Source organism: Lissotriton vulgaris, chromosome 12 (genome assembly GCF_964263255.1).
Source record: "Lissotriton vulgaris chromosome 12, aLisVul1.2, whole genome shotgun sequence".
Classification (NCBI taxonomy): Eukaryota; Metazoa; Chordata; class Amphibia; order Caudata; family Salamandridae; genus Lissotriton; species Lissotriton vulgaris.
The window spans coordinates 29,476,713-29,495,021 of record NC_141700.1 but is presented as its reverse complement, the minus strand read 5'-3'; the positions used below and the strand labels follow the sequence as shown (position 1 = coordinate 29,495,021).

The 18,309-nt window shown below is 48.7% G+C and overlaps 1 protein-coding gene across 3 annotated transcripts in view; it reads left to right on the top strand.

The window, feature by feature from the left end:
• Nucleotides 1-18,309, top strand: part of NCAN (neurocan) — a 400,988-nt gene that overhangs the window by 265,065 nt on the left and 117,614 nt on the right. The gene's annotated exons all lie outside the window — the stretch shown is intronic.

The window sequence follows — 18,309 nt, the reverse complement described above, 5'->3', positions numbered from 1 at the left end:
AGTGGAGTCACCCGTAGCCACTCCCAACTGTTCTGTCAGTAGGGTTAAGTCAGCGCCAGGACACACTAGGAGTACGGTGAGCTTTACAAATACCCCAATAACATAACATAACACCTCAGAAGCACAGACAGGCCTTCTCTCAGCCCTCGCCTTATCTCTGAGGCACAGGCAGGCCTACCTCATCATCCCTTCCCGCATCATAGCGCCTTTTGTATCCCTTTCTCTTCTTCCTCTTCCCCTTCTCAGCTTCTGGCATGAAGCAAGCTTTTTAGCAATTTTTGCAAGCTCGTAATTTTGAGGCTGTTCTTGGCATTGTTAAAGCGAAAAACCTTAATTCACTTGCTGTTAGCTTAAAAATCCATTGCTCACTGTGTCACACATCTGATTTGTCGTCTGTAATTCTTCATCTGTGTCTATGGAGGTGGCTGTCGTAGTCCTTTTTCTATGTCTACGACAGCTAACAAACAGTCCAACTTTTATGTCGACAGTTACTGCAAACTGCAGTCCTACTTCTGTGTCTATAACCTTTACTGTTTTTTTGGATTATGTATACCTCACAGGTACAGAGCTGTGGAGTCAAGAATAGTAAATCGATACTTCTGTACGGCTACCCAATATGTTAGCTTTCATCGTTTTAGCAGATATTGTAGATTGATTTTCTGACATTGATATTCTGATATACAACCTTTCCAGGATATTGGCCGATTCACCTGCCACAGATGGAATTTCAGCCAGCTGAGTTATCCTTATAGCTCCTTGAAGTGCTTTTCATGAGCCCTCGATGGACAGTTCAATCATCTTCGCTAATTTACGGAGCCAACATTTTCACCAGCGTCCACCAGGCCTTTAATTGTGCCTCTGGCGCTACAGCGTGTTTCTAGACATACACCGGCTCTGGGGCGGAGCTCATCGTTGGCACTCAACTGTTTTTTTTGCTGTTAATGGACCGCTTGGGACAAGCGCTCAATGTGCCCGGGGCGTGCAATAACAAGGCCGCGCTGTATGTCACATGCTTAGATTTTTAATAAAAAATACCTCCCGGGTTACATTCTTTTACGGACTACAATAATTTAGAATCGTGTCTGTGTTCGTACTGGTGTTTAATCTCTTCTCCGTCTCCAAGAGCTGAACAGCGCCGAGTATCTGTGAGCGTGGCCGTCTTAACAGCATTATAGGCCCCCGGACAAAGCAGTGCACTGGGCCCTGCATCTCAACCACTCACAGAAATAAAAATGTTTAACGGAAAATTAGTGTTAAATTCTGGTCTGCATGCGGGTCCCTATGCTCCTAGGGCCCCCGGGCAACTGCCCAGCATGCCCATGCGCAGGGTTTTAAGTGGGAAGAAAAAACTGGGGAGTCTCTCAAAGGGGCGTGGCCAATGTAATTAAGGGCGTGGCTTAAAACAGATAAGCTAAAAATCTGTGCTTAGCATAGTGTGCCGCCTGACTTGTATTTTGCTGTTTCTGTCTCTGCATCCAGATATATGATACAACAAGTAACATACCTACAACAAGTCAGGACTATTGGCTTCGTCAGTGGTTTTTTGTTGCATAACATAAATAAGCAGCAACTATGGCTTTAATATAATATTGAAAAAACATCCACTGGTGACACCAGGGCAATGTTGCTGCTCCTGAGTTTCAAACAGAGAAGGGAAATCCAGAGAGAAGAGGTTTTCCCTTCCCCTACAAATCCTACCTGGCATGTCGTCATGCCGTAACTTCTCCACTAGTGAGAAGCGAGCAGTGTGAGCAGCGCACATCCATGTGCCTGCTGTCACTGCAGTCTGGGAATTAACAAAGCCCGATAGAGACCTGATTCGAGGCTCCCTGTAAAAAACTTCCGGTGCTCAGAACCAGTGAGACCCGGCCCACTTAAAGCCCTGCCCATGCGCTAAGACTTCGCTGGCTGTGAGGGGCTCCCACGGCACAATATCGAGTGAGGCTGTCCCCAAGGGTTTTCGAAGGGGCCCACACCAAGTGGAGCTGCCCCCTACAGACAGGCTACCCTTCTTGTATCCCTGAGTCCAATCTCCACCGCTCCCAAGACACAGGTGTACTGGAGTGTTCTGTAACATTTGTACAGCGCTTCGTTGCACTACTAGAGACCCAAAGCGCTGTCTAGGGAGGTCGTGTACGATGCTACCAGAAAAGCTTCATACATGATTAGTAAGCTCTGTATTTATATTGTGACCTGTAAGGAGAGTGCTGGGTGTCATGCTGGATGGTGAGGGGGAAGGGTGTTGTGGTGTTGTGCGTACTCGGCGCTGCCCTTTTGTATGTCAGGGATACAGATCCATGCTCTAGTGGCTTAGTGGACTAATGCACCTACTGCAGGGATCTGTGAAAGGAAAGAAATACTACAATTCCGGACCTAACCACCAGATGATGGAATAATGCAAAGCATGTGAATCCAGAAAATATTCACGCTGCAAAAGTGTGTTTACGTCCATGTGTACAGGAATGGTATAAGGCACAATAGCATATTCTCATTAGATGCTGCATCCATGTCACCTACAAAAAAGTCAATTATTAAGCATTTTCCCTGTAATTCAGCCCTTCTTGGCTGCCTCACTGACTCCATCTTGACTCTCACTCTGAGTGTGACCTTGGCATTGTCATCTGATTATGTGAAACCTCCGCACACAAACAGTTATTAGCTAATAAGGGCTGTTTATGCCCATCCCCTGCGGCGCCTGCAGCTATGTCTGCTGACACTTCCAAATGCCAATATGACCCCAGGTGCCACTTAGAAGCGGAAGCGAGCCAGCCTGGAAACACATAACGCTGTGCACCCTGGGAGGCCGCCGCCAGCCCAGCTCTCCGCTCCTGACATGATGGGTATTCCTGGGCAGAGGTAAGGGGGGAGGCAAGGGACAAAGATCCTCAGCATGTCTCTTTCATGGCAGGGGAATAAGCAGCTGGCAGCGGGGTGCCACTGCAGCAGGAGAAAGCCTGGCATTTGCTGCAACAACTAGCCTGGCGCAAGGTTTCCTGTTGTGTTAAGAGCCGGCTTAGTGTGGTTAGAGAGTCTCAGAGCAGGTGGGTCGCAACTCTTTCTGTGAGTAAAATTAGAGAGGGAGAGCGCAATATATATATATATATATATATATATATATATATATATATATATATATATATATATATATATATATATATATATTTATTTATTTCATGTGACAAAGACCCTGTGCGAGGCGGAAACGCGTCTTTCTTTGGCAATAAATTAACTACTTTTGCATCAGGAGTGGCTCATCTCCTTACCTTGAAAAAGTAGGATTTTTTATATATATAGGTATTTTTAAGGGGGTGGGGAGGGGAGAGCCTGGCTCAGCTTGCCCCGAGGTGCACAAGTGCTGTGTATACTTCAAGTCCGGAGAGTCTTGTAGCTGCCATACTTCATGGCACCCAGCCCTACTTAACAAAACTAAGGGTGATGATGGGCGGAGAGTTGAACATTGCAAGCACTCACCCCCAGTCAACCGATCTGGGTTTAATCCATCACCGTTCTTTAGCCCACTCTGCCACCCCAGCTCAGACATGGCCAAACGCAAATCAGTCTGACCCTGTGCCTCATGGGAACAGTCCCCTTTGGCACAGGGTCAGACTGATTTGCCTGTGGCCATGTCTGAACTGAGATCAAGGCTGAACCACATTAGTCCAATCCCCTTTACAAACATCCCCTTGGAAAGCCATATCCACCCAGTCTGTTCTTAGCAGAGGACATCTGTTTAACAACTAAATATGCATTTGAAAAAATATGTTTGAGGCATGTGGGCTGCTGAATTCATATCTTGTGCATAGATCGCCGCCTAGTGTTGGGTCCGGATAATTGCACTTGTTGTCTTGGAAGAGTCTTCGAAGTATCACGAGATGGGTGACTCCTCCCTTGGACTACAGTGCGCATGGGCATCTTCTCCATCCTCAGATTGTTTTTTTCCGCCATTGGGTTCGGATGCAAACTCCTATACTCCAACTCTGGAATCAAAAACAAAACTTTTCTAAAGGCCAAAAGGCCTTCGATTCGACGGTATTGTTCTCGCTCGGTACCTCTCTACTCGATCCAGCCTTCCATCTCCAAGCAGTCATCGACGCGGGCCGTTGGGCCTTTTCGACGCCACGTGAGCCGACCGTCGATGGAAAGAAGCCTGTTTAAAAAAGGTGCCCACAATTCCAATCCAAGTTCCCACATACTGATAAGCACTCAGTATGCAACAAGTGCCTTTCCCCAGACCATAAGGAGGAAAGCTGTCCAGCCTACGCACAGTTTCGATTGAAGAAAACTATTCGAAATCGACGTGCCGCCCGGCAAGAAATGCAGCGACAGGGACCGGACCCGGACAACATCTTCGATGATGACCAGGATCTACAAGAAGCGCCAGACTCGGACCTAGAGATCGTCACCGTCGAGGACTACTCGGACTCCGATGACGACATTCCACCAGGGCAAACTGTGAGTACCCTGCCCCCGACACCATCTACCCCGTTACCAACGGCTCCGGTCAAGGCATCGCCAAAGGGCCTTAGCCAAGATCAGAAAAAGTTTTGCTTGCCCAGCCATCCGACTCGGCTCCGAAACCGAAACCTTCCGTAACACCAGGGGCCAGTAACATCGTCCCAAAGAAGGTTCCAAAGCCGAAGAAGGTCGTCGACCCGAAGGGCGTCAATCCGAAAACGGCCATACAGCCAAAGAGCGTCGAGCCGAAAAAGTCTGTTGACCCCAAGAAGGCCGCACAGCCCAAACTTGTCGAGCCAAAAGTGGTTGTCGAACCGAACAAAGGCACACAACCGAAGGGCGCCGAACCAAAAAAGGTCGTCGACCCTAACAAGCCTTCGGCACCAAAATCCGTCAACCCGGCAAAAGGCGCCGTACCTAAACCCGCGTCGAGGCCAGAAAAACCTATCGACCCGAAGACACCGGCTCCGAAAACACCAGTTGATCCAAAGAATACAATCGACTCTGGTAAGGACACTCATCCAAAAAAGCCGAAGTCACCTGTCGATCCAAAAAGGGACATCGACTCCGGAAAAGACACTCCTCCAAAGAAGCCTACGGAGCACAAAAAACGCGTCGAACTGAAGGTCACGGTCGCTCCGAACAAAGGCCCCAAGCCGAAAAAATTGGCTACTAAGCCAAAAGTCGTCGACAAACCAAAGTCAAACACTCAACCCAGGACTGTTGAGGAAGAACTCTTCCACCCAGATCCATCTGACGACCAAGCGAAAATATACATCAATCCAGAGACTGGTAAAGTTACCATCCTGCATAGGAAAAAGAGGCCTTTGGAATTTGAATCTCAGTCCCCTATTCCATTAAAGAAAAAGGACTTTGGGACTTCTCCCTCTAGACCCTTCATTCCTTTTCAACCTATCATGCCTACTACTCCTTTTCATCCCTACTCTCCTTATTCTCCTTCTCAACACTGGGACAATGAGGGTAACACAGGGGATGAGCCACAGCCTCAATATGACTTCCCACAGGATCCAGAACCACAAGAGGAACCATGGGAAGAGCCAACTGACCCTTACAACACCCATCCCATCCCTGATATATCCTCTTATCCTCTAAGCCGTCACCTACTGATGACACCGTAGTTTTGAATCCACTCATAGACAGGGCTGCACAGTTCCACAACGTGGATATGTATAACGACCCTGTTGAGGAAGACTTCTTGTTTGACACCTTCCCTACATCAGAAAAAAAGTGTCAAAACACTTCCAATGTTAAAGGGAGTTCTACAACATGCACCTGACATACTTAAGGAAACCGCCAGGGCACGGACGCATCACTGACAGGCTGGGGAGCCCATCTCCTTCAATACACAGTACAAGGGCTCTGGACAAACAAACAGAAAAGGCTGCATACAACCAACTGGAATTGCTAGCAATATTCCTAGCCCTAAAAGCATTTCAGAAATACTTGTACAGCCAGACGGTGTTGATCCGGACGGACAACATGACCGCGATGTACTATATCCAGAAACAGGGAGGAACGCACTCTCCACAGCTGTCCCATCTGGCACAAAGCATATGGAAGTGGGCGATTCCAAAACACATTTTTCTCCTAGCAGAACACCTTCCGGGGAAGGACAATCAGAATGCCGACCTGCTCAGCAGGCACAGCCAACAACTACATGAATGGGAAATTCACCCCAGGTTCTCCAACCATTCTTCGAGGAGTAGGGTCACCCAGAAATAGACCTGTTCGCCACAAAAGAAAACTCGAAATGCCAATACTTTGCGGCCAGGTTCCCACATCCATTGTCACAGGGCAATGCGATATGGATGAGCTGGTCAGGCAGATTTGCGAACGCTTTTCCCCCGGCACCACTGATCCCGCTGGTGGCACGCAAACTGCGGCAACACTCCCTCCCTAGTTGCTCCCTCATGGGCGAGACAACCATGGTACACAACGTTCCTGGAACTCTCAGTAGTTCCCCATCAAAGACTGCACCTTGCACCTCATCTTCTAACTCAGAACCATGGAGAAATCAGACACCCAGATCCCAATCAAATGAACCTAGTGATCTGGCTCCTGAGGTCTTAGAGTTTGGATACCTTAACTTGCCCCCAGATCGCATGAACATCATTAGGGAGGCAAGATGACCAACCACACGAGCGTGCTATGCAGCTAAATGGAAGCGATTTGTTATTTACTGCAACAATAACCAAATCAACCCCTTAGACGCATCCATACAAAACATTATATGTTACCTGCTGCACCTACAAAGATGTAACTTAGCATACTCTTCAATACGGCTACACCTCGCTGCCATAGCAGCATACCTTCAAAACAGGTAACACCTTTCACTGTTTAGAATACCAGCAATCAAAGCCTTCATGGAGGGTTTGAAAAGGGTGATTCCTCCTAGGCACCCCCCTTCCCCAGTCTGGAATCTCAATATAGTACTTACCAGACTCATGGGCCCTCCTTTCGAACCTTTACATTCATGCGAACTACAATTCCTAACGTGTAAAGTTGCATTCTCGGTGGCCATCACCTCACTCAGAAGAGTGAGTGAATTACAAGCGCTAACAATTCAAGAACCTTTCATGCAGGTACATGCCAACAGGGTGGTTCTTAGAACAAACCCTAAATTCATGCCTAACGTTGTATCCAATTTCCATATCAACCAATCAGTAGAACTGCCAGTGTTCTTTCAAAATCTACAGTCAGTAGCTGAGAGAGCCCTGCACACACTAGATTTAAAGAGAGCTCTACTTTATTATGTGGACAGAACTAAATCCTTTAGGAAAACAAAACAACTGTTTGTTGCCTTTGCACCACAACACAAAGGGAATCCAATTTCAAAATCAGGAATAGCCAGATGGATAGTTAAATGCATTGAGATATGCTATCAAAAGGCAAAACGCACTTTAACCGACCCCTCAAGAGCACATTCCACTAGGAAAATGGGGGCATCCATGGCTTTCCTAGGTAATATTGCTCTTGAAGATATCTGTAAGGCAGCCACATGGACCACCATACACACTTTCACAAAACACTACTGTGTAGATGTGCAAACAAAACAGCAAGCTGCTGTAGGCCAGGCTGTCCTCAAAACTCTTTTTCAAACAGCTGCAGCTGACACAGGTAGCTACCGCTAGAGGAGATACTGCTATACAGTCTATGCACAAGATATGAATTCAGCAGCCCACATGCCACGAACGGAATATGCTACTTACCAGTATGCATCTGTTCTTGGCATGTAGGGCTACTGACATTCATATCGCCCGCCCTCCTCCCCGGTGCCTGTCGCAGCTGCAGCATTCTCCTGGCATGGCCATCTCTTACTTTACTATCTCCATCTCTGCCACAATGGCGAAAAACAATCTGGGGAAGGAGAGGATGCCCATGCGCACTGTCGTCCAGGGGAGTCACCCATCTCGTGATACTTCGAAGACTCTTCGAAGACAACAAGTGCAATCATCCGGACCCAACACTAGGCGGCGATCTATGCACAGATATGAATGTCAGCAGCCCTACATGCCAAGAACAGATGCATGCTGGTAAGTAGCATATTCCTTCTGGCATGTCTAGGCCATTCTTACAGTGCTTGGTGGCCTGGAATGGTCCAAGCTGGCACATTTGTTGGAGTGTGTTGATTAATAGGGAGCGCTTATACCGGCATGTGGCAGTGCAGACTGCAATGACCTCCTGAGCTCTATCGTTAAAGCACTGCCCTCACTGGGACACCTTGTTAGACCGACCTTTCCTTCCCCGAGGGTAGCTTGGGGTCTCTTGGCCCTCACTGTGCCCATTATGGACCCCAGAGGTGCTCTTTGTTAGAAAGGAGCTGCCACTTTTCTTCCTATAGTATCGCTTGGGGAATTTGGGCCGTCCGTGCCGGTTGTCCTGCGACCCCGGAAGAGCTTTTTGTTAGAAAGGAAGTTGACCTATCCTTCCAAAGAGGGTATCCTGGACTCTTTGTTTGCAACCCTTGTTTGCCCCCTGGTGGTGGTCTTTGTTAGAGAGAGGCTGGTCTTTTCGTCCAGCAGGGCTCCTTGGGGTCTTTTGAGTACCACCTGGAGGCGCTCTTTGTTAGAGAGGGGCTGGTCTTTTCTTCCAGGAGGGTTCCTTGGGGTCTCGCAGCTCGCGTGTGCCCCCTAGAGGCGCTCTTTGTTAGAAACGGGCTGGCATTCTGTTTCAGGGGGTTCCTTGGTGGTCTCTGGCATTGTGTGCCCCCAGGTTCGTGCTCTTTGTTAGAGCGGGACTGGCCTTTCCCTCTCGGAGGCTCTTTTAGGAGGCGGCGGAGGCTAGAGCTGGCCTGGCGCTCGCGCCAGTCAGGCGGGAAGTCCACTGCTGAGCTAGGATGCACTTCATTAATCCCACCGTGGAGTTAGGAAAGAATAAGTGGTAATTATTTCCCGCTGTAAAGATTGGCGAGCGGTGTCAGGGAAGAGCGAGCACACCTACCGCCGGGCCCTTCATTATCCGTCAGATAATTACCGGCCGTCAGAGGTGGCGGCGCGCACTACTTGGAGATTACACTCTGTAACGGCGGGGGAAGGAGGCGGGGGCTGCTGGAGGGGCGGGCCATACCGCAGCCCCATCCCTTCGTTTGAGCGCTTCACAAGGAGGCATCTGGACCAGTGAGGGGAAAATGGACACCTTATGTAGGATTTTAAATGTCAGGATCTCTGTTTTAAGTGTGGTTCATTATGAGGGGGGTACTTAGACCCTCCCGAGGGAAGGAGGACTGAGGGCTGCCGATACGTCATAGTCCCATTGGCCAGTAAACAGATAAATGTCTCCCATGAAGATTAATTTAGTGTATTTGTAAAGCGCACCGTCACTCGTGAGGGTATCCTGGCGCGGAGCAGGCGTGTGCCTAGCCCTGCCTATGGTAGGTTGGTTCATTGGAAAGCCGGGCCTTCAGCTTCTTGCAGAATTCAAGGAGAGGGGGGATGGCTCGGATGTGGGGTGGGAGGTCGCTCCGCGATTTAGGAGCGATATAGGAGAACGCCCATCCTCCTAATCTGGTTCTGTGTATGAGTGGGATGTGTGTGAATAGGAGTCCTGCCGAGCGGAGATGTCCTGAAGGAGATGCAACTGTTTAGGTAGGCAGGGCCTACGTTGAGTAGTGTCTTGAATGTGTGTGTGAGGAGTTTGAATTGAGGGAGATTGTGTATCGGAAGCCAGTGCACCTCCCCGAGGTGTGGTGTGATGTGAGTCCTGTGTGGGAGGTTGAGGATGAGTCTGGCTGCCGAGTTCTGGATGGTCTGTACTCTTCTAGTGAGTTGTTTGTGATGCCGGCGTAGAGTTTGTAACCATATTGCATCTTGCTAGTGACTAGGGCGTGAGTGACAGTTTTTTCTAGTGTTGCTTGGGAGCCATTCGAAGATATTTCCCCTCATCCTCAGGGTGTAGAAGCAGGATGCAGAGATGGTGTTGACTTGTGCTGTCGTGTCCTGTTTGCTGTTGATGATGATTCAAAGGTTTCCGGCATGAGTGCTGGGTGTGGATTCGAGTTTGGTTGCCACCAGTTGGAGTTCCATGACGAGGTGTTCTTGCTGAAGGTCAATACATCTGTCTTGTCCATGATGCGATTGACACAGTTGACTTTCATCCAGTTAGCGGCTTCGATCATGCAGGCGGTGAACTTACTTCTTGTGTTGCAGGTCTTGTCCGAGAGGGAGAGTATGGACTGTGTGTCATCGATGTAGGAGAGGATGTTAATATCTTGTGTTGAGGTGACATTGGGCCGGAGGGATCATTGTTTTGTATTTGTATTTACATATAACTTACTACCCCTGGCGAGGCATCAAAGTGCTTTTTTCAGTGAGTAGCACGCTACTCTGTATCCAAAAAGGCTTTGTGGTGAATTAGTATAGGGAAATACGAATTCATTTGATTGGTGGACATGTGAGTCTGTTAGTTGGAATACAAATGGTAGTGGAGGGATGGAAGAGTCTAGCAAGTGTTTATTGGGGGATCCAAGCAGTAGTAGGAGGTTCGAGATGCGAAAAGGAGAGATGGAGGACAGAATAATCTCGAGAAATGTATTCGGGAAATCATAGTAATAAAATGAGGTCTCAGATGAGTCTAAGGAGGGACACATGCGGGAAGAATTTTGAAAGGGTTGTTTAGGAGATCTTACTGGTAAAATGAGATTTGGGGTGATGCAAACAGGGATATAGGTGGGAAGAGTATAGAAAGGATTATTTTGGTGATCATTTTATAATGAGGTTTGAGTTGAGTCAGAGAGTGGAGTTAGTGGATATACTGGGAGAGACAGAGGGTGAAACATACATAGGGTAGAACATTAGAGTGACGCAAATGTGTTTTTATTTATATTAGGAGTACAGGCATAAATATATAGATACATAAGTACATGGAAGGTATATATGTATAAGGAAGGTAATATATCAAGTTTAAGTTGTATTTGAAAACTCGGACTTTCAAGTGTTTTTGTACTTTAAGCAAATTTATTTGTGTGTGTGTTTTTTGTATTTTCAATAATTCAATAGTGAAACAATTGTAGATAAATAGTTAATGATAGACGTGACATATTGTGATAGAGAAACGGAGAACCATACGTATCTAATCAAATAACATATATATGAAAATTATGCAGTGACCTATTTACATGTTAAGCTTAGAATAACAAAACCATAAGTAATATGTACATTTGTTAAGCAGACCTAAAGAATATCTATAGATTTATAAACATAATTGTTATACATATTCATACAAAAAATTCCCACAGATCCTCCTAAGAATAAATTAAGGTAGGGCACTTAATGCTTTAAAGGTTTTAATATACGGGTAGGCTTAAAACCACAACGATCTCTCGGGACGCATTTCAGCTTCCGCCTTCGTCAACTATACAAAGAAATGCACGTATCTAGATTCAGTCATATAATCAGATGAAATGCCGATAAACACAAATGCACAGCTCCTTCGCACTCCGTACCCCTGGGCCATGTCTCATGTAAGATATCAATAGATAAACAGAGAGATGCAGAAACTATATAATGAGAATCCACAGAATCGAGATCAATTAATCTCCAGAGGTACTTGATCTTAGGGCGGTCTCAGGCCTTTTCGTGTTTCGTCAAGGCATCCAAAACCAGAGATGCTCCAATACAGCAGCGACCAGTTGTTGAAATAAACTCACACAAAAGCAGCAATGGAAGGCACTTCTTTCCAGAAGGGCTATTTAAATGCATTGCTTTGTCTCTGAGTCTGTCAGTCTGCTCCTGAGCTGAACTGAAGCGCATCATGGCTGCCGCCGCGGAACAGGGAGGAGAGCAAACGCACTTTGAGTGGAAAGCCGACACTCATTAATCCCTTTCTTAACACTGCGCTCCCCGACTGCCATGCTTACTTTTAATCAGAAATGTCTTATTCTAGAGCACAATATTTAAGGATGCTGTGCATTTCCTGAAGAAGAAAGCAGAATTGATTCTAGACCGCTAATCGCCCGTTCTAGGGCCCATCGCCCATTCACCGCAAGATCTGGTATGTGGGTGAGAGCAGGCCCATTGACAGGGTCACCTAAGCACCCACATGGAGACTGGTGGTTAACTGGTTATGACCTGAGAGACAGAGATATTGCTACCAACTCTGGGGAGGAGGAGATAGTGGACGTACGTAACAGGGTGCCACTTATTGGCTGTGCAGGGTATGAGAGTGAACTTATGTATATGTGTGTATATATATATTTGTGTGTGTGTGTGTGTGTGCGTGTGTGTGTGTGTGTGAAAATATATATATGTATATGTGTGTGTATATATGTATATGTGTGTATAGGTATGTGTGTGTATATATATATGTAATATATAAAATACCCTTTCAGGCTTAGAATGATGAATAAATTATGCAATGCGCATATATATATCTATATACATATAATATATAAAATTCGAAAAAAGTTGCCCCTGTGAAAGAATCCTCACGCAAATCTTTTTGCTTCCTTTTTATTGGACTTCGCCTGCTGGTAAATTGCAGCGTGATTCCCACTTCATTTATAGTTCTTAAGCACAAACTCCAGACGCGTTTCAAGATCCTCTGTCCTCTTTATCAATGCTTGTGTGCTGACTGCTCGAGTTCATTCTTGTTTCTTTGCACTATATTTAACGTCCTGCCCTTTGTGGGCATGGCTCCTGGCATCTTGGGACTCGTAGTGCATAACAGTTTGAGACTCTTAGTGAGTGAATTGAACACTAGCAAATAGTTCACAATTGTTGCCCAAGTGGGTAGAGGGGGTCTCACATCTCAGCCTTTTACCTTGCTTTTCGACTAAGAGTCTCAAACTGTTAAGCACTACGAGTCCCAAGATGCCAGGAGATGTATGTGTTGAAGAGGGTGGGGCTGAGCGAAGAGCCTTGAGGCGTTGGGCAGATGAGTTTGCGGGCTTCTGAAGAGTAAGGTGCCAGGCTGAGAGCTTGTGTTCTATCCGTTAAGACGGAGCAGATCGAGCAGAGAGCGGGTCCTTGGATGCCGATCTCGTGCAGGTGCCGGATGAGGAAGGGGTGTGAAACCTTGTCACGTGCTGTAAAGACCTCCAGGAGAAAGAGGGGTGCAGTGATGAGTGCTGTTTGTGGACTGCATGGCGTCGAGGCGCTGGTGGTTTCAGAGGTGGTCGTTGAGGTATCGGTTGATTCGTTTCTCTAAGCCAATGAGACGTGTTCTTGGATTCCTCTTGGAGAATGATGGCTGCCCTGCCCCCTCTCTCGCGGATCCGGCAGATGACGTGTGTACTTACCTCCCAGTCTCTGCGTCTGAGAGGTCTGGCGAGGTAGTGTTTGTGCGCCTCGGAGGCCTGCTGAGGCCGTGCGCCTCGGGGGCCCGTAAACGCTGTTTATTGTTGTATTTTACTAGCAGTCCGGCAGTCAGAGCGCCCATTAGCCGTGTCGGCCTCGGTGCCCACGGCTCCCTTGTTCCACGCCTGGGCAGGTGGGTAGGGTACAGGATGTGCTGACAGAGGCAGGGAGCCTGTCTTGTGGGGGAGGGGGCAGAATGTGCTTACCACAGAGGCAGGGACCTTTCTTTTGAGGGCTGTGAGGGCACCTGAGGCAGGGGGGCCTTTCTTTTGAGGGCTGTGGGGGCACCAGAGGCAGGGGACCTTTCTTTTGAGGGCTGTGAGGGCACCTGAGGCAGGGGGGCCTTTCTTTTGAGGGCTGTGAGGGCACCTGAGGCAGGGGGGCCTTTCTTTTGAGGGCTGTGGGGGCACCAGAGGCAGGGGGCCTTTCTTTTGAGGGCTGTGAGGGCACCTGAGGCAGGGGGGCCTTTCTTTTGAGGGCTGTGGGGGCACCAGAGGCAGGGGGCCTTTCTTTTGAGGGCTGTGGGGGCACCAGAGGCAGGGACCTTTCTTTTGAGGGCTGTGAGGGCACCTGAGGCAGGGGGGCCTTTCTTTTGAGGGCTGTGAGGGCACCTGAGGCAGGGGGGCCTTTCTTTTGAGGGCTGTGAGGGCACCAGAGGCAGGGACCTTTCTTTTGAGGGCTGTGGGGGCACCAGAGGCAGGGACCTTTCTTTTGAGGGCTGTGAGGGCACCTGAAGCAGGGGGGGGCTTTCTTTTGAGGCCTGTGAGGGCACCTGAAGCAGGGGGCCTTTCTTTTGAGGGCTGTGGGGGCACCAGAGGCAGGGACCTTTCTTTTGAGGGCTGTGGGGGCACCAGAGGCAGGGACCTTTCTTTTGAGGGCTGTGAGGGCACCTGAAGCAGGGGGGGCTTTCTTTTGAGGCCTGTGAGGGCACCTGAAGCAGGGACCTTTCTTTTGAGGGCTGTGGGGGCACCAGAGGCAGGGACCTTTCTTTTGAGGGCTGTGAGGGCACCTGAAGCAGGGGGGGCTTTCTTTTGAGGCCTGTGAGGGCACCTGAAGCAGGGGGCTTTTCTTTTGAGGGCTGGGGGGGGGGGGCACCAGAGGCAGGGGGCATTTCTTTTGAGGGCTGTGAGGGCACCAGAGAAAGAGAGCCTTTCTTTTGAGGGCTGGGCTGGGAGGGGGGGGGCGCCAGATGCAGGGGGGGCTTTCTTTGGAGGGCCGTGGGGGCACCAGAGGGAGAGAGCCTTTCCTTCGAGGGCTGGTGGTGGGCACCGGCCCTCTTTCTGTGCACCGCTGCTCACCACAGAGGCACCGGCCCTCTCTCGCGCAGGCCCAGTGTGGCAGCCGTCTCATCTTTGCCGGCCTGTCTCTGGCAGACGCCAGGCGGGGGGGGGGGGGGTCTCTTTCCAGGCTGAACATGCTGATCATTATTCGCGTTTCGCCGGCGCCGCTGCTGACTCAGTCCCCCCCGCAGGTGCGGGTCACCTCGGCTGCACCGCAGGAGCCCGCAGCGCTGTTCGGCAGCCGCGCATCTGCTCACATCCGGGCACTGATCGCATCTGCGCGGTGTTTTAAATGCGCTGAGCGTTCATCGGGGGCCGCGGACCCGCGCGGTGCTGTGTGCTGCTTTAAAGAGATCCGCGGGCGGCGAGGCGGGGGCATCAGAGGCGGAACAGATGCCGAGCCGCGCCGGCGGCCTCCATAGCGCCTACACCGACCCCAGGCACCCTCGAGACACGGCTGGAACCGTGGAGCGCACGAAGGACTGGGCGATAGCGCTTGCACGGGCACAAGGCTGCTTCAATGTGCTATATGGAGCACAAAGGTGGTGGCAAAGCAAACGTAAAAGGATATTTAAGGGGGAGAGCTCCGGAGACGGAGCGAAATAAAAAACAAGCATTGGTCAAGCCAACAGGTCTGAAGTTCAAGTGTTGGCGCACGCAGCATTAGCACATTAGAGTGAAACCCAGCGAAGGGAGCCAGCAGGAGACCGGGAGGGATATAGTAATGAAGAAGTCCTTCATTGCCTTTCAATGCAAACACTCAGGTGGAGGCGGAAGGATACACACCAAAGAACCAATAGCACTAAGTGTGAGATACATTATCCACTGGGCCTAGCCAAGAAATGCTTGACAAAGTCTTGGGCCAATGGCTGAAAGAGGCTGGTCAAAGAAAGCCAATGGTTGAACAGGGTGGGCCCAAAGTCCACTCTGTGTGTATTGTTCTCATTGGGTCTGCGGACAGCTGCAGGGTCAAAACCCAGATGTAAAAGACATGTGACCAGCAACACAATATGGCTGCCATGGTGTACAGGAAGCGGCGGGGACAGTCTGTGCGGACCTTTCAGGTGGTGGGAAAAGATAGAGAGATGGAGAGCTGGAGGTGCTGGGGCAGGTAAAGGCTGTGACAGCCAAGGCTTTAAGTGGGCCGGTCTCACCGGGTCTGAGCACCAGCAGATTTTTAAAGGGGGCCTCAAAATGGGTCTCTATCGGGCTCTGTTTTGTGCACAGGCGGTTTGTGTTTTTTCTGGACTGCAGTGACAGCCGGCATATCGATGTGCGCGTGCTTACAATGCTCACTTCTCACTAGCGGAGAATTTACGTCATGATGTCATGGCAGGTGAGCGTTGTAGGGGGAAGAGAAACCTTTAAAGAGAGTCATTTTCTCACTGGATTTCCCTTCTCTTTTTCAAACTCAGGAGCAGCAACATTGTCCTGGTGTCACAAGGGCTTTAAGTGGAAGCTTTTTCAATATTATATACAAGCCATAGTTGCTGCTTATTTATCTCATGCAACTATCAACCATTGACAAAGCCAATAATCCTGACTTGTTGTAGGTGTGATGTTACTTGTATCATATATCTGGATGCAATGTCAGAAACAGCAAAATACAAGTCGATGGCACACTATGCTAAACACAGATTTTTAGACTACGTGTTTTTAAGCCACACCCTTAATTACATTTTGCAGGGTACATGTGTCTATTTTTCCTAGGAGTATTTATTTTTCCTAAATGCTGCATCTCTATAGTTTTCTTTTTATGCTCTGTTTGAGACTGGATAAGGCCTACTGTAAACAGGGTCACTTCTAGGTGCCTTGCTGATTTCAGGAGTCAGATGGTGTTTAGAAGTGGAAAGCTCAGGGGCTTTCATGTTGAGACTGGAGGCTGTGCGAGTTCCTGAGAGTGCCTGCCAAGGATCATAATGCTGTCACAGCATCCTGAAGGTGTTCAAAGTAGATGCCCATCCAATGCTTGGCCTCTCTGCACAGTGCACAAAGTGATTGTCAACTAGAATTACAACTCGTTGGAAAAGGTGTGAAGGATCTTCAGATTCAGACTGGTTGAAATATTGATGGCATCAAAGTGAAAGGAAATGGTGCAGGGCACATGTTTGTGCACATGCGTGTGAAGCAGAGCGAGAGAAACCGGTTGGTGAAGTGGAGGAGACGAGGGAAGTACATGCCGAAGGAAAGAGTAAAAGGACGAAATGAAGGAGAGGAAGCATCCGGTGTAGAAGGAAATTAAAGATATGTGCAGAAAAGGGATGTAAGTGACTAACAGAGGCGAGAGACTGCAGAGGAAACAGATGTGAAGGGGAGGCCCCGAGCGACTTGGACTCAATGTGTCATTCACAATCGCATATTGCCACAGCTGTTCACACCGTAATGTTTTCAGAATCCAAACACTTTCAATACTAATTCTTCATTCCATCACTGTTGCTGCATACGTATCGGGTATTGAATCAAAAGCAGCGATAACCAGTATTGTCAAAGGTAATCGTTCTGGCTTATTTTAGACCTTTTTTGTTGTTGCGTAATATATTGGTATGCAGAGGCTGGCACCCATCTACACGTCATTTGCCACATAGCGCCTAACACAGAATTCTAGTTCAAATGCTTTAGGCCACGCCTCGAAAGCCGCTGTCTGTAACAATCACAAGCTTTAGGCCAAGCCCTGAAAGCCGTTGTCTGTACAATCACAAGCTTTAGGCCACGACCTGAAAGCCGCTGTCTGTAACAATCACAAGCTTTAGGCCACACCTCGAAAGCCGCTGTCTGTAACAATCACAAGCTTTAGGCCACGCCTCGAAAGCCGCTGTCTGTAACAATCACAAGCTTTAGACCACACCCTGAATGCCGCTGTCTGTAACAATCACAAGCTTTAGACCACACCCTGAAAGCCGCTGTCTGTAACAATCACAAGCTTTAGACCACACCCTGAAAGCCGCTGTCTGTAACAATCACAAGCTTTAGGCCACGCCCTGAAAGCCGCTGTCTGTAATAATCACAAGCTTTAGACCACACCCTGAAAGCCGCTGTCTGTAACAATCACAAGCTTTAGGCCACACTCTGAAAGCCGCTGTCTGTAACAATCACAAGCTTTAGGCCACGCCCTGAAAGCCGCTGTCTGTAACATTCACAAGCTTTAGGCCACGCCCTGAAAGCCGCTGTCTGTAACAATCACAAGCTTTAGGCCACGCCTTGTAAGCCGCGGTCTGTAACAATCACAAGTTTTAGGCCACACCTTGAAAGCCGCTGTCTGTAACAATCACAAGCTTTAGGCCACGCCTCGAAGGCCGCTGTCTGTAACAATCACCAACAGGCATTCTAGAATGTTTCTTTGTTTGATGGCGTGTGCTTGGGTTTTGAGACTTATTATGACCTCATTCACAAGATGGCCCTTTTAATTATGCAGGCCACACGTCTTATTAAGGTTTGCCAATTTTGCATTTGAGGCCACGCCCCTTTCAGAGACCCCTTACTTATTTCATCTATCTTAAACCCATGATGTTGACACGGACACAGTAATGTTGTCGCCTGCAGGAGTGCGCATGCGTAGACTCACCGGTGGTATTCCAAAGGAGGTGATTTTCGATAATAATGATTAAACTGCCCTTTTTGTCATCCAATAAGCAGCCATTTATTTCAAGCCCTAGAAAGCATGTCTCATACCTTCTCCTGGCATGGCGCCCCGGTGGGAGCGCCGCCCCACCGAGACACAGACGTACTAATCTCACTTAAATGTGTGCCTGATGCCGGCGAGT